General features: G+C 37.4%; 1 long non-coding RNA gene across 1 annotated transcript; it reads left to right on the forward strand.

Annotated features, from left to right (window-relative positions):
- Window positions 1–21157: 21157 nt before the first annotated feature.
- LOC124273965 lies at window positions 21158–21601 on the forward strand. The gene is made up of 2 exons (XR_006897798.1): window positions 21158–21298; window positions 21568–21601. It is a non-coding gene; the product is annotated as an uncharacterized LOC124273965 (long non-coding RNA).
- The last annotated feature ends 693 nt before the right edge of the window (window positions 21602–22294 follow it).

The following is a 22294-nucleotide window of genomic DNA, read 5'->3' on the forward strand; positions in this document are numbered from 1 at the left end:
TCTCAGAAACAACCGTCTAAATCATAAGACGCAAATGTGAGAGTAACTGTGAAAAATAAATCCAAACCAAACTATGAAAACAAAAAGAATCAAGGCAACAGAGCCCCGAAGGGGTCAAATAACCAGGTCCAACTTATTAATAAGTTTGGATCTCTTGAGGACATCACTGGAAAAAAAATCCATCTTTCCAAGCTTGGAAATGTCTTGGAAAGATGATGTTTCCAAGACATTTCCAATTTTGGAAAGATGATGTTTCCAAGACTTTCCAATTTTGGAAAGATGATGTTTCCAAAAATTTCCAATCTTGGAAATATCCGCAAGGGGAGATAACTGGTGGGTGATGGTAAATAATTGTTCTGCATGGGCTAATTGCAATAGTGGCATGGGTGTTTTATGGGGTCGTTAAGGCGACTGGCGGTAGTCTTTGATGTTTGGTGTTGTTTTAGTAATGATTGTTTAAGGGGTTAACGAAAGGATTATCGACTTGACTAGTCGAAATTGCAGTGAACACATCTTAAGTGTTCAATGTTGTGGGTGAAAAGTGAATTTGTCACGTTGAGTTTAAATATGTATCATCATAAGCTTATATCTAGTCAGTGAGAGTTAATTTCGTACAAGGGCCACCGACCCGTTTTACAATTATAAAGATGAAAATACAATCCAGCGCCATATATAATATTAAGCTGTATGCTAACGTGTACAATGTGTAATTTAATCTTATACTCTATATTCAAAAACTTCGCTCTTTTTGTCAATGTTTCACATGGATTATTCTCAGATCACAGTAAAATGAACATTCAATAAAGAATTGGTACTCTGATTCAATGGTAAGTACAATACACAGAGGGTAGAATCACTCATGTTGTTTTATATTTACTTTTCGCCCTTATTCCAACATTAAAGGATGGTCTGAACAACGAAACTTACTCAAAGCAAAACGAATCGTTGCGTTGCTGTCAATCGTTGCGTTGCCGTCCTGGGGGGTCGAGTGATGGTGTCACCATGCATTAATTTCCACCGGACCCCGCAGTTCGTGTTAAATCATTTAGTAAATGAGTTATGTTTGTGAGTGCGAAACAAGCGTTGTGGAAGCTTGGAACGATATTTTAAATTTGTCCAGATCGCTTTGCGGAAGTTAAAGAATCAAACTACTTACTACTTGTAGTACAATATATATATGATTGATGACCAAACATATTTTCCATGACACAACTTGAAGCATAAAGATTTCTTTCTCGGAAGCGAGGTCGTGGTGGAAGTGACAATAATATTGTAAGTAGTGTTATATTGACACCCACCTCGCTTCCTCGAGAGAAATTGTTATGATATAAGATATGTCACGCAAATCCTATTGGACATCAATCAAATACATATTGTACTACCAGTAGAAAGTAGTTTTGATTTTGTAACTCGGTGAAAACAAACCTAAATAGCATTTATTCTCAGACTCGCGGATGTTTGCGACAGTGCGCTGCCATTTTTAATAATCGTAACATGACGGGCTAAAGTCTGTTAAAGAATTAATGTGATTATGGTTTGTTTTCATCAAGTTAGAAAAGCAAAACTACTTTCTACTCGTAGTTAAATATGTATTGGAATCATGGCCAACAGGATTTGGCATGACACAACTTATAACATAACGATTTCTTCCTCGGAAGCGAGGTGGGGGTCGAAGTGACATACTGCGCAATAAATATCTTGCTACATTCCCATGGTTAATGTCCACTCACCAGTATGTAGATACTAGTCAACGAGCGTCTTTCTATTTGGTCTTATAATCCTAATTAGTTTATTATCAGGCGATCTGCCTTTACTTATAACTTGAATATCTAGACATTGTAAATCATAATTCGCACACACGCCCTAGTGTATGTTGTCTGTCTCATTACTTCACGACGAAATCATGGATTCTGTGGAATGCTGCGACAAATGAATAAAAACAAAATGCAATTATCAAAACAGGTAGTTATAATGATGTCAGGCTATTACTTTGTTCGAGGAATGTATCCATCAATATCCACAAAAACGAGCCGTATGCCATTCACCTGCAGCTGTTCCAAATGATGTGTCTTTTAACAGTCTAATACATGTTCACGAAAAGTGATATATCGTTTCAGGTATTTCACATTGGTATATAGTCGCATTGGTCACCCAAGATAGCATACCTGGGAACTAATTGCATAATCTCCGCCATTCTTTACAAAAAAGTAATTTAGTTAGCCAATAATGAGAATCAATGTCTTGCCGGTTAATCCTTTGAAAGAAGGAAGTTGTTTTACGCAGACACACACACGACAGAGTGTATTTAGTATTGATTAGTAAATGTACATACATAAACACTACCTTTTGACAAATCCGCTGTGTAAGATAAAAGTATGGGTTAATCCTTTGATCGATGTTTATACTGTTGATTATTTACTCCAGACACAAGAAATGCAAAATGGGAACCTTTGTCGGGTTATCTAAGTGGTGTTACCACTAATTATACCTGTTATAAATTCATTAACTGACCATCAAGTGAATGATGACAAATGACATGTGTAGATTTATACCACCTAACACGGGTTACAACAAGGGAGTATTAACTGCTGTACTGCATGCAATTTTAATTGCATGTGAAAACCTATGGGCCGGCACTATTTTGAGAATACGGACAGAACTTCATTGTTGCAAAAGAAATACATATAAGCATTTGCTGTGTGCTAAAACTGTATTTACCTAAGTAAATTTTCAGAGTCTTCTAGCAATAGCAAAGTGCAAGGATGTGTTAAAAAGGAATAACGCAGTCAAACAGTTGCTGTTCGAATTGCATGAAATATGCAAAAAGCATGACATATTCAAGAACAATGTTTCCAATTTGGGAAATATGAGATTTCCAAAAATGTACAATTTTGGAAATGTCCACAAGGGGAGATAACTGGTGGGTGATGGTAAATTATTGTTCTTTGCACGCCCCAGGACCTAATCCCTTGTTGATTGATGAGTGAGTCAAGGCAGTTAAGAGTCACCAATTAACAAGGCCTACTGCCTTGGCCTTATGCCTCTTAAAGAAGTCTCTGGAAGTAAGTTAAATCTTTGATGGGCATTAAGAAGTGGAATGCATTACTGTGACCTGATTTTCACCTGATGAAGGAGCAAGCATATGCTCCGAAACTTCGTGTTATTCACAATAAAGAAGTAGACATCCATAAATCTTGTTTTTCTTATTAAAAAGGTAAGTTATTAAAATCTGCTGAGCTGTAGGTTTGTTAATCATGTGATTATCGCTCTAACACACCTGAGAGATTCGTCAACAGTGTGGTATTCACAGGCAGTGAAAATTGTATTGTATTACATTGGGTTGGTTGGATATTGTTAACATTATTCCATGGTCAATATCGCAATGTTTCTGAAATGGTAGTATACGGAAGTTTGTTCCACATTTTTCATAATTTATAGAGTGATTCTTATCAAATTAGATATTTCTTTATCGTCCGAACAGAATTCACAAATTACGGATGTTTTGTGAGTGTGTGTGTGTGTGCATGCACGCGTGTATAACATCTATAACTTGATAGGTATTAATTAAAATCAGGCCGATTGTAACCATAATGACTATATTGGATGGAACACTCCAAGAACAAAAATAATTTCACTCTTCAAAAGGAACTGGAACAGTAACATTTTTCATGTTTTCATATGAGCTTCAAAACATTGAATGACATAAATGCTGTATGATGAACATTAGAATGGCATACGTAACGTGTGAATGACACGTGTAATGGTCAAAAATATATAATCACTATGTTAGTTAACTCATGACCAGACACGTCAAACTGGTACCGATAGATTTATATCTAATATGTAAAAATTCAGTATTTCTTAGTACCTGAAATAGAAAACACGACTTTGGAATGAGATGTTTTGATCTGAGATTAATCTGTTAGGTAGCAGTTTACTTAAGTAGAACTTAAATCAACTTCAAAAGATTGGTCATTCGCAAAGTGAAGAAGATTTCACTTATACTGCAATAAACAGTATGGGGATACACAACGAAACATACCACTTATGTGATAACAACTCCCTGTTTATTGCATAGAGCGGCATGTCGATGTACAACGTTCAGGATAGACAAGCTGATTGAATGTTGATTGATTCCATCACTTGGACAAAGGAGTGGATTTAGACTTGTTGATCTTACTCTCCTCATGCCCCCAACGATGTGCTACTTGCTGAATCACCTGGTGTTAATTTGCTGCTAGACACTATGCATATATACATCTGTTCACCTGGTAACTATTATCTTGATAACGGCGTGAGAATATACATGGAAACTCCCCTCTATCGACCTTTGGTCCAAACAGATGAGTTAAGAGAAATGTTGATGTCCCGTCCGTTAGCAAATTAACATTGGATTATAGAGACAATGATAGGCCTACGTGTTGATAGAAGAGGATATTCCAGATTATGCGAATGAGAGCACACCTAATGAGAAAACGAGCCAAATATATGTAGAAAGATAGTGTTTCATTTCAGTCTCAGCATATAAACATTGAAACATAAAACACATAAAAAACATAGAAGGCGTAAGCCACAAGTGGTAACGGGAGACTATATGGACAGATTTTATTTAATCATGTTACAACATGCTACATATTACAGGATTTTTTTATAAATAGTTATATTACATCATATTATGAAATGTTTCAAAATATTACATAATTATAAATATACATACACATTTATAAGTACATTATCGTCGTGGGTTGTCTTTGGCCTTCGGCATATTGCACCAACGAGGTGTAGGAATAAACTTATGTTCACGTTGAGCATTAGCCATTTCGAAATCGAATGTACACTTTCATGCTTCTTCTCATTACATGTATATATCCCAATGTAATTAGAGGGGAACTGATCCAGAGCGATTAATGTTTCTCGCCAACAGTCTAATTACCAAACCAAACTGCAAGCTTGTCGGTATCTGCTCCCTCGACCGTGAGGGACACAGGGACTGGGCTTCTGGCCACCTTGACAAAATTTCTTCAACCCAAACAGCGGGACATTAGGAAGGGTGGATGCTCATCAGATGCTGTTACATGTATTTGAGAATACCCCCAGTAGTTCCTGTCTGATTGCAATAAAGTATACCAGCAGTGTATATGCTTTTCGGATTTTTAATGCATAGATGGCATAGTGACTGATCCAATTTTCAATTTGATGTTATTTCTGTGTTTTTACCTCGATATTTAATCATGCCATGTAAACATATGATGTCTATTACATATTATATTTATGACAAATGAAAATGTACTTAGGTATATACAATTTTAACTTCAGTACACATCCAATGCTTATATGTATTTCTTATGCAACACTGAAATTCCGTTCGTATCCTCCAAACAGTGTCGGCCCATAACTTTTTTCAGGCAATTAACATTGCATGCAATTCAGCGATTACTATCCCCTTTGCTGTAACCAGCTGAGTGTTTGGTGGTATAAACCTACACATGTTATTTGTCATCATTCACTTGATGGTCAATTATTAATGCATTTATAACAGGTATGATGGTAATACCACTCAGGTTACCCGCCAAAGGTTCCCATTTCGCATTTCTTGTGTCTGGAGTAAATACATGTACTCAGCATTATGAATTGATGGTCTGATGTGACAAATGTATTACATGTTATGTAATATGCTCATGGAACAGCAGCAAGACGAATTATCAGCTGAGATACAAAACAAACATTGATCAAAGGATTAACCGATAACACGCTGATTGATTAATTACTTTTTTCTTGCACAGTGGATTTGTCAAAAGGTAATGTTTATGTATGTAGATTTACTAATCTGTACTGATTACACCCTGTCCTGTACCCTGTACCTGTGTAAAAACAACATCTTTCCTTCAATGTATTAACCGCCAGTAAGTTGATTGGGGTGTTCCTCTTTTGCCAGTCGGGCAAGTTGTTTATTTAAGGCGTAAGAGGATCACCAGACCATGTTAATTAGCAAGACAATGGTACGGGTGGATGGGGAGTGTGGGGGAGGAGATGACCAAGCCAAGAAAAACACAAGTGGATTTAATGCTCATTATTGGCTAATTAGATTACCTTTTTAAAGAATGGCGGACATCATGCAATTAGTTGACCAATGAGATTATACACCAATGTGAAAACTGAATCGATGTATCCCTTTTTCAGGTATTAGACAGTTAAAAGACATTTGACATGGAACAGATTCTTTGTCAGCTGCATATCAATGGCATATTGTTCCTTTATGTGGAGGTAGTGTCCCATTTTTGACAGCGTCTTGGTCACTGATTCGCGAAGTTTCGCTCTCAAACCTGGGATAACTAGGTGCACCAATTAAGGGTAGTTATGTTAATGCAATCACCTGAGAGAAGTACAGAACAAGTAAAATTCTTCAACACTAATACAAACTAATACGAGACGAACTGCCAGCAGGAATGGTACCATTATATGGAGATATCAGTGCCTGAAAACAGCCTCAGTCACTACAATAGCAGATGGGACTGTTGTCAGAAGAGGGGACAAACAGCATACACAGCCAGACCAAAGCTCTATTGGCTCCTATATCCAAATTTGAGGCTGTCAAAATCGGGACTTAACCTATGTGGATATTGATGGATACATTCCTCGAACAAGGTTATAACCTGACATTGTTGCAGACTTTAGTCGGTTTTATTTCTAATATTTGCATTTTGTTTTTATTCATTTGTGGTAGCATTCAACAGAATCATTTGTTTTCGCCGTAATGAGACAGACAACATACACTAGGTCATACCTAGGGTGTGTGTGAAATATTATTCTTGTTGGCATTCTATAAAAAGTCTAGATCTTACAGTCATGTTATAAATACGCTATAAGTATAATCGTATGCTTTTTATTAAGTTTCAAAATGCATGCCAAATATGGCAATATAATAATTAGGATTATAAGACAAAATATATAGACATACATTGACTTCGTTTTTTTTCAGTCCTGACATTTTTTTACCACTGGCAGATGATTAAACTTCAAAGCGTTTTCATTTCATTTTCAAAATGATGGAAATATTATCGAGTAAAAAAGATTTTATTTTTGTTGATCAATCTACAGCTATACGATCAATTGCGCATGCGGGTTGCGCAGCAAAGGTCACGAACGAATCGAAAGTACTGGGATATCATCCGGGTACTCAGGGGAGAAAAGCAATAACAAAAGCAACAACCAGTGCGCGGAAATTGCTCTGGATCAGTGCCTTGTTAAATGTGTTTACCATATGATTGTTTTGATCATGTTTTTACACGGTCGGCTTCAGTGTGCGATGTGTCACTTCCATCAACCACCAGCTTGTAATAACACGTCACATGAGATTAGCCATGTGCTAAAATAACACCCAAACTTTAAAGCGTACCCCTTGTCAATGTCCTGAGCCTTATAAGAATCGAAAGGTCGGCTTCCTGAGTCGACATCTCAAACTATGGTATGTAAGTGGTAATAATTCCCGAGCATTAGAGAACAGATTGGCTTGTTTGGAATTTAATGCTTTTCATAAACTAGAATCTCATAAACTATTTGTCTCTGGAATCATCTGTGATATGAACTTGTGTAGTGGTTTCTCTAGAAATTATTTAACGTTATCTAAAATTAAACATTTAGTCACCTTTTATTGTATATGACCAAATTAATTAGTTACACTATGAAGTTTTTAAGAAGGGATTCATTTTGGGTTCTTTTTGCCCCAGTCCGCCTGTGTGTGGACAATATAACCAATTATCTATTATTAAGTTCATGATATTTCGTGAATACACCAACTGCATAACACCGTCTCTGACCACAAACCCAAACGGGTTGCTCTCTATTCGCTCACAGTCTTAAAACAACATTTCATGGTCTGTTGACTGTTGATTTCGCAATGATAAACCACCTAAACGGTCCATCCCTTGTGTCAGGTGTTAATTAGAGGGTACCATTAAAGAATGTATTCTACTACAATAAGCCTATTATTCCCTGGCAAGGGTTCACTTTTATGACATGTAATAAACCATGGCCAGTCAGTCAGTGGGTCCGGTAAACTTTTATTTAATCAATGATGTAACGTAGGTCTATGTAATTTGTGTTTATGCAAACCGTGACAGGTCATAAACTATTTGCGCTTTTGTGGATAATAAGTAAACCATACACTTAAAACTGTATTTTGGAAAATGCTAGCCATATCAGGGCAAATATGACAGTTAATGCCAATTTTTGACACCTAGAACAACAAGGATGCAGACGAGAGAAGTTATACCAGGAATAATCTACAACGTCTTATAGTCTCCCTGGTTATAGTTGATCGCATAGGAGGACGAATACACTCCTAGGAGGACGAATACACAGTCTATACACTCACAGGGATCCTTGGGAAAAGGAAAAACTGAAAGAAGTAGTAGTAAAATCCTTCCTAAATTTCCAAAGATTTCCAAGCCTTGGAAATATCATCTTTCCAATTTTGGAAAGTTTTGGAAATATCATCTTTCCAAATTGGAAATTTTTGGAAATCACCATTTTTTTTCTTGTGCATGGATGTGTCCGACCATAGCCACCGTAGGACACATAGCTTGTCACCCTTAAGAAAGGTGAGGGGTAGATCTCCTGTCCATCCGCCAAAGAAATAATGTCTACACCCACAATTCAATGGAATTGTAGAGGACTCCGGAATTATTTAAACGATTTACAGTTCTTAAACCAGCGTTCTTTATCCAACAAACCTATCTGAAACATACAGATAACTTTGACTTCCGTCACTTCAATGTATATCACTGTTTTTCTCCTCAGGGTGTTAGAGCTTCTGGTGGAACATCAATGCTGGTGAGGAACAATATTATCTATAGCTCAGTTCCATTTAAAACAAATCTTCAAGTCGTTGCAGTTCGATTTACATTAGAGGTTGCTTTTACTTTATGCTCTTTGTACATTCCGCAGTCATGAGCTGGTCAACTAACCAATCTGCAAGCTCTTTATGATCAACTACCTAAACCCTATATAATCATCGGGGATTATAATGGCCACAACCCACTCTGGTGTGGCACTAATACAAGCACCAAAGGTAAATTACTGGATTAATTTATATCAAAAATTGATTTATGCATTTATAAAGACAGCTGAAATGCGTATTTACATCCTGGCACAGGAACATATTCAGCTCTTGATTTGTCTGTTACTGACTCCAACCTTTTGAGTGAATTTAAATGGTCCAGACAACCACGGTTTAACGAGGTGGAATAAAAAGCAACTGGGCTTTTTAAGCTCAGGAAGGCCTGAACTTTTCACGGATATTACCTGAAAGCCAATGTTTTCAGATTTCTGTCTGTATCCCAAATCCTATGGTCCACAATTTAGACAAATGGTTTAAATGAATGCAAAATGCTAGGAAAGCACGACGTACTATTAGGTCCACAATTTAGACATTTAAAAGTAAAACGCTTTCAAATAAAGTCTCTTGGCGAAACTATGTATCGAAAATTTATTTGCGCATGCCGATATCAAAGGTGTGGAATATGATCCAGAAAATCAAGGGTAAGGTCTAAAAATCTAGCATTCACCATCTGAAAGATGGGAACCAATTATTGACTAATAAGTCAGATACAGCAAATATGATGATGAGACACTGGCCACACATTCTTCCTCATTTAAATATGTACCTGAATTATAATAGTTCCATTTGTATGGCGCTTTTGCACACATCAATGCACGCTCAAAGCGCTTAAGCAAGGAAAGTCCAGAGTCAGAGATAGTTGTTAAACACATAGATATTCAGGAGGGCTTTGAATGATTTCAGAGTGTTTTAAAGAGTCAGGGAGCTGATTCCATTTGACAGCTGCTGTCACACTGAAAGATCTGCATCCGAATGTTTTCAGCTGAAATCTGGTAATGTCAAGGCGTTGTTTTGAACTCGACTGGAGACATCTAGCTGTCAGGAGTTCACATAGATACTCGGGAACAGTTCCATGAACACACTGGTAGGCTAGGCACAGGAGTTTAAAAACAACACGTGTACGGATGGGCAACCAGTGCAGCGATCTTAAGATGTTGTTTATGTCAGCGGACTGGGGTGACTATCAAAACTATCAAAACAACAAGAAAAGAAAGCTATTAATTTCAATTCAGATAATGGGGAAGACTACAATGAAACCTTTTCAATACATGAGCTTCATAGAGCTCTTGGCCAGGGCCCATGATACTGCTTCAGGAGCTGAAAATATATATTATCAACTCCTGAAGCACTTACCAGAACCATGTTTAGAGACGCTCTTACAATAGCTTTGATGCCATCTGGACATCTGGAAAATTTCCTTCGTCATGGTGTGATGCTATAATTATTCCCATCCTTAAACCTGGGCCCCATTCCTCAAAACCATTGTAACACTACAATAGTTGTAAATCACTACAATCCAATTGTAACTTTAACTTACAATCACTCCACCGTTCCTCAAAGCAATTGTATTGTAAGTTGCTTATGACCGTCTGTAACTTACTTGCGATCGATTGTTGTGTATGAACAAGATGGCGGCGTTTGTTGTAATTCATAAACAAAAGAAACTGAAATTTGGCCTTGATAGACCGTAGTCATGTTTTGATGTTTACAATGACGCTGAAATATTTTCAAGGTACAGAATGACGACGGCTCCATTCTGAAACTGGTAAGCATGCTAGAACCTGGGTTGTCCACGGACACCCAGCCTTTTCATGCACTATCCGTAGAAAGTAAGGTTTTAATAACTTTGCGATATCTTGCTAAGGGTGGGTTATTTTTCGTCTGCTTGAAGGGGAAGCAGCACTCACCAACCGGAAGTAATGTAAACGCATTAATTCTATCTTTCGCGCAGAATATCACGATTGTAATTTACGATCGAAAGATTTACAATCGAAATGCTTACAATTCCCTTACAATATCTTTGAGGAACGACAATAAACTGTTATTTACGATAATTGTAAAGTTGATCGTAGGGCTTACAACTGATTGTAGTTACGATCACCTTGAGGAACGCCTTGATCATACTGATCCTTCAAATTATAGGCCGATTTTCATTAACTAGCTGGGTTTGCATGACCATGGAAAGCATGATAAATAATCGACTTGTTTGGTACATGGAAACTAATAACCTTATAACAAAAACAGAAGTACTATCGATCATTTTGTGCGTTAAGAATCTTTTGTTAAGAATCCCATAATTAATAAACAACATCTTCGATTTAGAAAAAGCATACGACACGACATAAAAACATGGGATTTTAAAAGATTTACATGACTTTGGATTACGAGGCTGTTTGCCTCAATTTATATCCAAGTTTTTAAATGACAGGCGATTTCAAGTCCACGTGCGTTTCACCCTGTCTGACCAATCAGGATCAGGGTGTCCCACAAGGCAGTATTTTGTCGGTCACATTGTTTAATATAAAGATCAATAGTTTATCGAAGGTTTTAAATGGTTCAATTGATGGATCACTTTTTGTGGATGACTTTAATATTTCTTATAGTGGTAAAAATATGCATACTATTGAACGGCAACTACAATTGTGTTTAAACAAGATAAATAAATGGTGTCTTGAAAACGGCTTTAAATTTTCTAGATACAAAACTAATTGCATACATTTCTGCCGTAAATACAAAACACAAAAAAAAGCCTCAACTATCTTTAAATGGTACGCCCATCAAAGTTGTGAAGGAGGCCAAGTTCTTGGGTCAATTTTTTGACTCACACTTAACGTTTCTGCCATATATTAAATCATTTAAAACTAAATGTGTGAAGGCCCTTGACTTGTTGAAAGTTGTTTCCAATTCTAAGTGGGGAAGGGATCAAGCTACCCTCCTACATCTATATCCATCACTGGTCCGTTCGAAATTTGGTTATGGCTGCATCGTCTATGGTGAAGCCTGCAAAAGCAACCTGAAACTATTACAGGTCTGCCAAGACTAAGATCACAGTCTCTACAACGAGGCCGACGAGCCATCTCTTAACCAACGTTGTATAAAATTATCCTTACAGTATATAACAAAACTATATTCTAATGAGTCAATTCCTGCATTTAAATGTGTTTTTAATCCTCTTTATGAGGATCTATACAATAAAAAGTCTTCTCTTGTTCCGCCTTTGGGACTAAGAGTCAAACCGTTCATTTCTGTTGCTGGCATTGAGCTAAAAATATATCTCCTTCTCATATTCTTCTTTCTCCTCCTTGGCAGTTGGTTAGACCAGAAATTGACCTCACAATGACAACATTTAAAAATCGGAAACAAACGAATTACAATGTAAACAAGAATATAAAAAGTAAAAATAATGCATACAACTCCGTATTTGCAGATGGATCCAAGGATGGTGGTGTTATTGCTTGTGCCACTGTCATTTGATCCAGAACAATATCTTCTCGATTGCCTGATAACAGCTCTATTTTTACGCGGAAGCTAACGCCATACTAACAGCTTTAAAATATATTAATACACACACTTAATATAAATAATATATAACCTTGTCTGGCTCTCTTTCTTGCCTTCAGGTGATTATCAAAACAGTAAAGAACATTTTTAATCATGATATATGTTTTGTAAATCGAGAAAGAGTTATACTTGGTAGTTCAGATTATCAACTTAGATTGTGGCCGTATCCTCAAAGGGGGTTTAAGTAGCGTAAAGTTATTGTCCTCCTGAGAGTTTTATACGTAAGTCCCAAAAAATTACCAAGTCAATTTCGGTCAACCATACTTTTTAATCGTAGTATTTTTGTTCTTTTATATTTCGGCTAAATCTTCCTACCATCGCCAGCGGCTCAAGGGGTGGTGTAAATCCAACTAGGGTCCACGCAGGTAGCAAAAGTAATGTAAGTGCCCATGGTTCCTAGTGTGGTGATCTACCTTCAGTTGTTGGCTATCTGTAGCCCATTTATATATTGTGTTGTCCCCTATAGTGCAAATGTTTTAGAATCAATTACTAGTTTTACATGTATATATGTGACACCCTAGTTGCTATACTGTCCTTTGTCGGCAGGTTTTTTCTACTATATATATATATATATATATATGTTCTATTTTAATGTCAAGTGTTCTCGTAACGATATGGCTGAAATATTGCCGATGTGACGGTAAATAATAACTCACTCACTCACTCCTTTGGGGGATTGCTACTTTTATATCCATATCTGTGATACTCTAGTTATTTGACTGTCTGTCGATGACTGGTTATTTACCTACTGGTATTTATTGTTTATGTCCAACATTTCTCGTCACTATATGGCTGAAATATTGCCGAAGTGACGTTAAAATTTAACTCGCTCACTCTTTTGGAACAACTGCTGCCTATTTTGTGACCGGTCACTGGCCTTGTTGATATTCAATGGGCAAGGCAATATTTGAACAGGAAGAACCACTCTCTGAGGAGGCTGAAGTCCCTCTAATGCAATCCTTCAATTTTTTGTACATCATTGATACGCTCTTCACAATACCTGTCACCGTTAACCTGTATTATTGATCCCTCGTCAACATCGTCATTACCATAGTCGATATTTGAAACATTTGAGATGGAAAGTCCCAAGTGACCAACATGAAAATCATGTGATAGTTCGTATCTGTGGAACGCATTTTCAGAACAGTTAGAGCATCTATATTTGTCTAATGTTTTCCAATGAAGAAAGAAGACAGTCTGTGTAATTGTCACATTAATGTGTCATTTATGTTACTTTGAAGAATAAATGCCACATCATCTAACTTTGTTGATGATGAAGCTTTATGTGTATGAACACATAGATCTCTTTCAAGAGTTGGCAAGCATCTGTGCATACTAAACAAACTGTTCTAACATCTTAAAAAGATATATAATTTATCAATTCTGAAACAGACTCTTGCAAACTCTGAACGAGATGTATGACGCCAGATATATCGCAACTAATGGTGTTTATACACGATGAAGTTATTCTGAAGTTATACTGCTTCTTTCTTGCAATTGTCTCTTGAGATGAAGCTTGTAATTTGAAACATAACTCTGCACTCTTGTTGCACTGATCATTGAATGTCCATTTTGCTTTGACAACTTCAGGATCATCAGAAATTCAGGATGCTGTAAATAAAAGCGTCGTTCAAAGAGACATATTTTTTTACAAGAATGTAAGAGAAAACTATCCTTGCTAAATCTATACAGAGATGTAATGTCTAACTCAGATAAGATCAACACCTGTTTGGTGTGAGCGCCCTAATCGTCACTAAAGAGTGTATCATTTGCAAGTCTTTGATACAATCCCAATATCGTACATTTTGGTTGAATGTCTTGCTAATGTCTTGGCGAATTGTTTCCACAAATAGCAACGCATCAGTCACTTGTTTACAAATAGTTCCACACACTTCATTATTACCAATGTGATTGAAGGGAAATCTGATCATAGATTCAAAAGACGCATATTTTATTACATTCTTCACCCGACACCAGGGGTTATTGTAGCAATTTATTTTGTTCCACATGTTATCCTTTCCGTACATTTTTCCCTTCGGGATTCTTACCAGTTTTTCACTAATTCTTCAATGGGAAAATGTAATCTGTGTCACTAACACATGTCAGTATCTGCAGAGTAGGAATAGACCTAGGTACTCTTATGATGATATGCTTGAATAAACATAACCCGTGTCCTAAACTGATACTTGTGCACTATTGTTCTCAATCTTAGAAAATGCTGTTATTTCCAAATCTTATTAAATCAATTGTATTTCAAACACTTTCTCTCATGTTACTATGCTGGCTAGCTACATTACTACTACTACTAAAAAGCATACAGTAGAGGTCATAAGATGCATATGTTTGTTACTATCACGAGTAGCAAGTACAAATACAGCATAAGTTCGAATACTACTTCCAAGTAACTCACCTTTTAATATTTACAAGTGAAGTCACTCTCCATCTTCATGGGTTTTGCTGTTGTTTCCTGTGTGTCTGTACTACATTAGAGAACGAAGTTCTCGTTTGATATTTAACTCAGACACATAATAAATCTCCATATCAAACTCGTTCACTCATGGTCAGGAATTTATCTCGACGAGTACCCTCATTAAATGCTTTAAATTAGAACTGAAAGAATGAGACAAAGCGAGAGGTTACTGTGGACGTGGCGATGTTCAAAATCAGGACAACACCTGGACAATATCTGGACAAGAGGCATTTGTGACCTAGAAGTTAAAGCATTTCTGTCGGTGAATTCTCCAAAGAGATCTTCCATGCTTACCCCTCTCAGGAAGTCAACGCATCGGTCATGATCGCCACTAGGAAGTAACATGGCGGACTGCAGGCGAGAAAGTGAGACGTATTGGGACGTTGGCACCAAGACAGGGTGTGTACCAGATGGGGGAAAAAGAAGGTGAATTTTTGGTAAGTTTATTACGGATGGATAAACAACAGAGAGAGGCAATACCCTCTTGTGGCGAGTGACGGCCATAGTGACACCTCGAAAATAGTGTGTCCCCAGTGGCACGGATAGAGTGATTTTTTGTACAAAGGGGATAGATTGCAACTCTTTGTTAATGATGGAACGGATTTCTGGAGAGTATTGACTCTCACGGGAACGTTGCAATACCAGATTACGTCGTCATCTAGTGTTTATTAACAAACAATGCAAACAAGGGAGATAACTCTTGGCGGTATGTTGTTGCTAGGGATGCGCGTGGTCCAGTTTATCATAGAAAAATATACCTACAGCACGTGACCGATTTTGACCAATGGATAGCCAATATTGCTGTGCAAGTAGAGATAAAACACTGTATCAACTATATAAACTGATGAAATTTATAAATGCGCAGATGTCATGGAATTAAGATATTAAGCTCAGTCAGGATATTTTTTATAAACCTGCATCCGAATTGTCTGCATGTGAAGCTGTGTCTGAGCCAAGAGGGTTGTGCGGGTCAAGCAGTGGGTAAAATTTGTTTGCTTCTTGTGACCTGATACATTCTTCCTTGTTGCTTTCTGCTGCTGCAATCATTAGTGGAGTCTTTCCAGTCTCTGTTCTTGTGTTAATATCCTCCACCATATTCCGAGTCAGAATATATTCAACTATCTCCACGTTTAATTCACGACAAGCATAATGAAGTATATTCTCCCTTTTTTTATTTTCTCTTGTTAGATCAGCACCTTTACTTACGAGCAAGCGAAACGCCTCTTTAATTCCTTTCTTTGCTGCTATTATGACAGGTGTCATGCCCTCGCAATTTTCTGTATCGATGTCGACAGTACATTCTTTCACTACATTTTTCTCTATTTCAGGATGTTCTGATAGTATGGCCAAACTAAGGATAGTGTCATTTTCATTACTCGCTTTTGTCAAATCTGCTCCTTTACTTGCAAGCAAATGCACCACTTCAATATGACCATGAAGCGCAGTATACATTACTGGTGTCCATCCCTTATTTCCTCCTTTCTTGATGTCTTCACTATATCGTGTTAGGAAATAGCGTCCGCCCGGAGAGCGGAAGGTCGCGGGTTCGATCCCTGGCCGCTTCATACCAAAAGACATTAACATATGGTACTTGTTCGTCCCTGCCTGGTACTCGGCATTAATGGGTACAACAAGGACTAGTCGGCTCGGAGTCAGTATAATGTGCCTCAGTGGGATTTTCATGCTTCACTGCGGCATGGTATCTCAGTGTGCTAGCACTATAAAACCAGCTTAAGTCTGGGCTAGTACAAGCAGCCGCACATACACACACATGCACATCGTCACATGAGCGAAATATTCTCAAGCACGACGTTAAACCCAATTTCACCTCACTATACACATTTCCTCCTTCACATGCAAAATGAAGGTGGTACTCAAAAAGAATGTTCTTCTTTATAGTTGCACCTTTGCTGATACTTAAGTAAAAATTCTCTTTGTGTCTTTTTGATGCTGCCCGCATTGCTGGTGAGACGCCATCAATGTCTGTGGCATTTATGGTTTCAATTTGCTTTCTGAGTCTTTAACACTTTGCAAAGTTATGACCTGATTAAACACTAAATACAGATGCTAAGACTTATTACACAAAATTGGTATTTCAGCTATGACAAGGAAATCTTTGCCAATGCTGATATTGTACAGTTCTTGATAACAAATTCAACTTGGGTCATACAACATATTGTAATGTTTGCTATAGTCTTTATTTTATATATACTAGTTCACGATATGGGATATGTGACACAAATGATAGAGTGAAAGACACTCTTACACCATGTATGCAGTTAAATACATCAAGGGGTTGCACTTATGAATTAAATACATGTCTGTATCATTGATGTGTACATGTATATGTAAATCCAAAATAGTTTTCTACAATGTGCAGGAACTTTATCACTCTACATTGACCTACGTGTGACATGAAGTTTTTTCACTCTGTATTATCACCATATTTTCTCATATAAACAATAAATAAATTTACTGACTTGTATTTTGGACCATCGGTTTAGCTGAAGTGAAATCAGTATATTTTAAATGTTATTGTCTGTATTGTTATAATCTGAGGACAGTACACTTGTTCTATAGGCATCTAGAATGACAGAATAAATCTTGAAAACTTGAATATTTATCATTTTCAAAATTGTGCAGAGCTTACTCTCCCTGAATATCCGTGCATCATGGCATGATCCGGGCCAGTTGGCCACACAGTTGGTGATTAGAAATTTGGGGTCACAAACCATCTGAAGAAAATGCATTCTGCATTTAGAATAATATAAGGAGATTTTAAAAAAACAACAAATTTGATATATTTGAGGGGGAAAGGAACTGGAGTCTTGGAATTTGTTTGAATATATGACAGGAATTTAATCTATTAACCAGAACATTTTGCTTAAAAACCACCCTATAACCATGTGGCAGGACATCTTTTAACAATCTGGATTGCATAATGTTGTTTTTAAAACATTATCAGGGACAATGTTCTTTATTCAGCTACTCCCCAGCTCCTTCCCCTTTGGAACATGAAATGGTTGATCCTTTCTCCATATCACAATTTGACTTCGTGAACAGGAAGGGATTTCACTCTCTTAATGCTTTATTCAGATACTCCCCAGCTCCTTGCCCTTTGGAACATGAAATGGTTGATCCTTTCTCCATATCACAATTTGACTTCGTGAACAGGAAGGGATTTCACTCTCTTAATGTTCAGGTAACTGAAATAATAATTTGATGCCTGTGCTCGATTTGGATTTTCAATAAATTTATTATTTTCCAGAAACACTGAATTCATACACCTGTAAATACATATATAAGAATACTACTACATATCCAGTTTCAGTATAAATTATTACACCAACTCCAATATTACATAAAAAACAGATGTTGACAAAGAAAGATAATTATGTTTATTAACATGCATATAAAACATGGGATATTGAATGTATGTGCATGTCCTTAACAATTTTATATCACAAAATTGTGATATAATTACTCAGAGTTGAAGTTGCAATATTACTCTGTGAAGCTGAAATTTGGGTCAATATTTCGTGTTTGCAATATTTCGTATTTGCAATATTTGCAATATTGTCAATTTTTCCTGCAGCTTAGCTACTCGAATTTGTTCTCTTATCAGATGTCTAGAATCCTTAATTTTCTCTAGTTTCTCTTTTAGTATTTCTTCTTCAGTTGACACTTTCACATGTCTAGCTGGTTCGCCCCCCAGAAAAGAACTTGAAATAATAGTTGGGTCCAGATCAGTGATGTCAGTGATGCTGAAGGCCATATCATCAGCTGAGTTCAGATCAACTTCAGTGATTGTTGCTCCATCATGTGGGGCTTCAGCAGTTTCTGAGATATTCATAAAGTATGAAAACAATAATTGCTAAAGTCATTATTTATTCTTTCAAACATGAACTTCTATCGTTATGTCCAATCTATTGAACAGAAATAGAACGTAAGCATTACATGTTATTGAGTTAAAGATGTTCCAAGCACCAAGTGTATCATAATTAGAAATGTAAAATGAACATATGTATATGTGAAATTGAAATTCATTAGCACATTTTATGCAAATGTTTCTCTTCACAGTGGACAACAATTGCACAATCAGTTAAAATATAAACTGTTTCCTGAAGCTCATTTAATAGAATATATTATGCTTGTATGCATGATCTCTACTGACCACGTTGCCATCTTCATCTGGAAAGAAATTAACAAATACAACAGGTGTTCTCCAGATCAAGCATCATGATGTTCTGTTATATTGGAATTGCATAATCACTAATTGCCAACCAAAGTAAACTTTATGTGGAAAGTTATTTTTTTCTGTTTTCAATAACTTCAACCATTGGTATTGACTTTTCATGGTGTTACATTTCAAACCTTTTACATATTTATCTGTATATTTTAACAACTTGTATAAATCAATTTACCTTCTGTGTCAATCCCGCCATCCACCCCACACAAACTTGGTCTCCCCTCCAAATTATCCAGCACTAGTTGCTCGGGTACAAGGAAGGGCATCCACTGACAAGGTGTTGGACAGTCTCCATGAATTCATTGCAAAGTCGACATTTCATATTGATATTTTCTTTAAGAATCACATTTAGGTGGTTGCGAGTGGGAATCGACTGGTCCTGAGCAGCAAAAAGGCAGCCCTCAGTTTCACATTTAAGACCGGCCGACTTCATCCAGGTGAAAGAGTCGGTGGGATTGCTGTTCTGTTCCACACACTGCATGTACACACGATGCAATGGCTTCTCAGAAAGCTTCTCCAAAAAAAGACCCACTCCGAGCACACTTGGTGAAGGACTTCACCTGGTTTACTCCCATCGCTGTACCGTCCAGCAGTACATCGCCATCGACAAAATCAACCTCAAATCTCAGATTCTGTCCAACAACCTTGGCATGCTTAAAATAGCTGGGGAATTACTTGCTTTCATCATGAGTCTTCACATGCATCACTAGAGGATCATCCGATAAATAAATATGTGCAAAAGTACACAATAAAATTCTATCATGAAGAGCCTCCACATTAATCAAACCCCGACCTCCAGAATTGATTGGCATGTGTACACTGTTTAGAGAGGAACGAAGGTGGTGGGCTCTGTTATCAGACATGATCCTTCTGGTCAGACGGTCAAGACTCTGGATGTCTTGTTTTGTCCAATCAACTACTCCAAAGGAACAGGAAAGGACTGGCACAGCATAAGTATTGGTGGCTTTGACTTTGTTTCGAGCATTTAGCTCTGAGCTCCAGATTTTCTTTAAATGAGATTTGTACTCGGCCCGAAGTTTGTCTTGAATCTAGGCATTCTGGAGCTTCTCTCGAACATGCATTCCAAGATAGGTGTAGGCCTGATCTTCCACAAGATGCTCAATAACTCCTCCCCCTTGTAACTTGACTGATCCATCATTAACTACCTTGCCACATTTCAAATGAAGGGTATTACATTTGTCGAGCCCAAATGTTATGCCAATATCATTAGAAAATGACTCGACAGGGTGAACCTGCTCTTTCAAATTGGAATCTCCTTTGGCAAGGAGCTCGATGTCATGCATGTATAGGAGATGAGTGAGAGGTGTTGGGGATCTGTGCTGAGGAGGTCCGGGATGGTAACCCTCCTCTTTATTGAGCAGAAAGCTCAAAGGATTTAAAGACAGACAAAAAAGCAAAGGACTAAAAGAATCCCCCTGAAATAATCCCCTTCTGATTGGAATAGATGCCGAATTCTGCACCTGCCCTTGCGAGTACATCGCAAGTTGAGTCGACCAGCAAGTCATTAAAGACTTGAGTAAATCAAGTAGTCGCTCAGGGAGGTCAATACAAAAATGAGACTTCAGAATCCATTCGTGAGTCGTATGCTTTTTTGTAGTCAATCCAGCACATGGAGAGGTTGCGGTGATATGTTTTAGCCTCTTTCAAAATCATTTTCTGTGCAAGAAGTTGATCCTTGCACCCGCAATATACTTATTATTACTATTATTATCAATACAATATTTCAGCAGAACCGGGTCTAACACAAGTTTTGTGACATGTCAGAGAGAGAGAGGAAGGTGTGCTGTATTTCCAGCGACAGCAATTCAGTTATCTTCCTTCAGTTATCTACTCGTACTGCTTTTTCCAGTCACGAAAATACCTCCATTGTTGTGAGCATGAAGTGCCAGGCTAATATCTGTCACTAACACTGCACCATACTTTCCAGCACTCTCACTGATGTTGGTGTAAACTGGAACATCCTGGGCTTTGGCACATGCAGTCCCTGCAAATGTTGCAGAGGCAGGTCACATGACTGCTCTCTATAAAAACTACATGTGTCAGAGGCCCAGCACACACCATGTCAGGCAGCAACTTAACATGTTGTTGTGACCCACAGGTATGTTGTGAATTTGGAATGTTGTGAATTTGGAATGATTGTTTTAATTAATTATGCAAAAGGTATTTATTTCTCAGGTATGAAGTATATTCAACATGATATTAAACAATGTTATGGGGAAATTGCCAGTGATAAAATTAATTGTTTAAAATACAATTAATTCCAAAGAATATATTTTGAGTATTTAATAATTGATAAACATTTATATTATCTGTGTAATGAGACACACCATGTCAGGCAGCAACTTAACATGTTGTTGTGACCCACAGGTTTCGTGCCTACAATAAATATCATCAGCCAGAATGGACTTTGTAGTTCCTGCGACAAAATGGCGCCCAACGTGGGGCTGATGTGTTATGAAGACGACCTGTGGATGATGTCATGAGACTCCATGTGGCCATGCTGCAGCAGGTGTAACGTCGCTGGAATATCCCAGGCACCGTGTCTCCTCTTGTGTTCACAAGACCTTCAATAAGGTGATGGGGCCCGTATCACATGTGAGGTTATGACATTGCCGGCATCGTGTGCACACTCGCGTTATCGCGTTCGCGTTTGCGTTGTTTTGTGTCAAGAAAATGACTCTTTATGTTGACTTTTTGCTGATGTGATTGTCAGCATGTGACTTTTGATTATCGTTTTTGAAGTCAGCATGGGACCTTTGATTATTGCTTCTTTGATGTCCGCATGTGATTCTTAAGTGATTTTTGGACATTGTGGATGTCCGCACAAGACTTTTTGATTATCGTTTGTCAGCATGTGATTCTTGAGTATCACATTATTGGACATTGTTGATGTCCGTACAAGACTTTTTTTGATTGTCGTTAATTGATGTTAGCATGTGTGTGACTTTGTTGCACAACGCAAGGCTTGAAGATTTCTTTTGTGTATTTTGACTTATGAGTTTGACATGGCCATTTGAAATGGTTGTTTGATGTTATTTTGGAATTCTGTGAATTGTTGTTTTATGAAATTCTGCATGATTATTTGGTTAGAATG

This window comes from Haliotis rubra, unplaced genomic scaffold (genome assembly GCF_003918875.1).
Source record: "Haliotis rubra isolate DU_JTF1 unplaced genomic scaffold, ASM391887v1 Scf1861, whole genome shotgun sequence".
Taxonomy (NCBI): Eukaryota; Metazoa; Mollusca; class Gastropoda; order Lepetellida; family Haliotidae; genus Haliotis; species Haliotis rubra.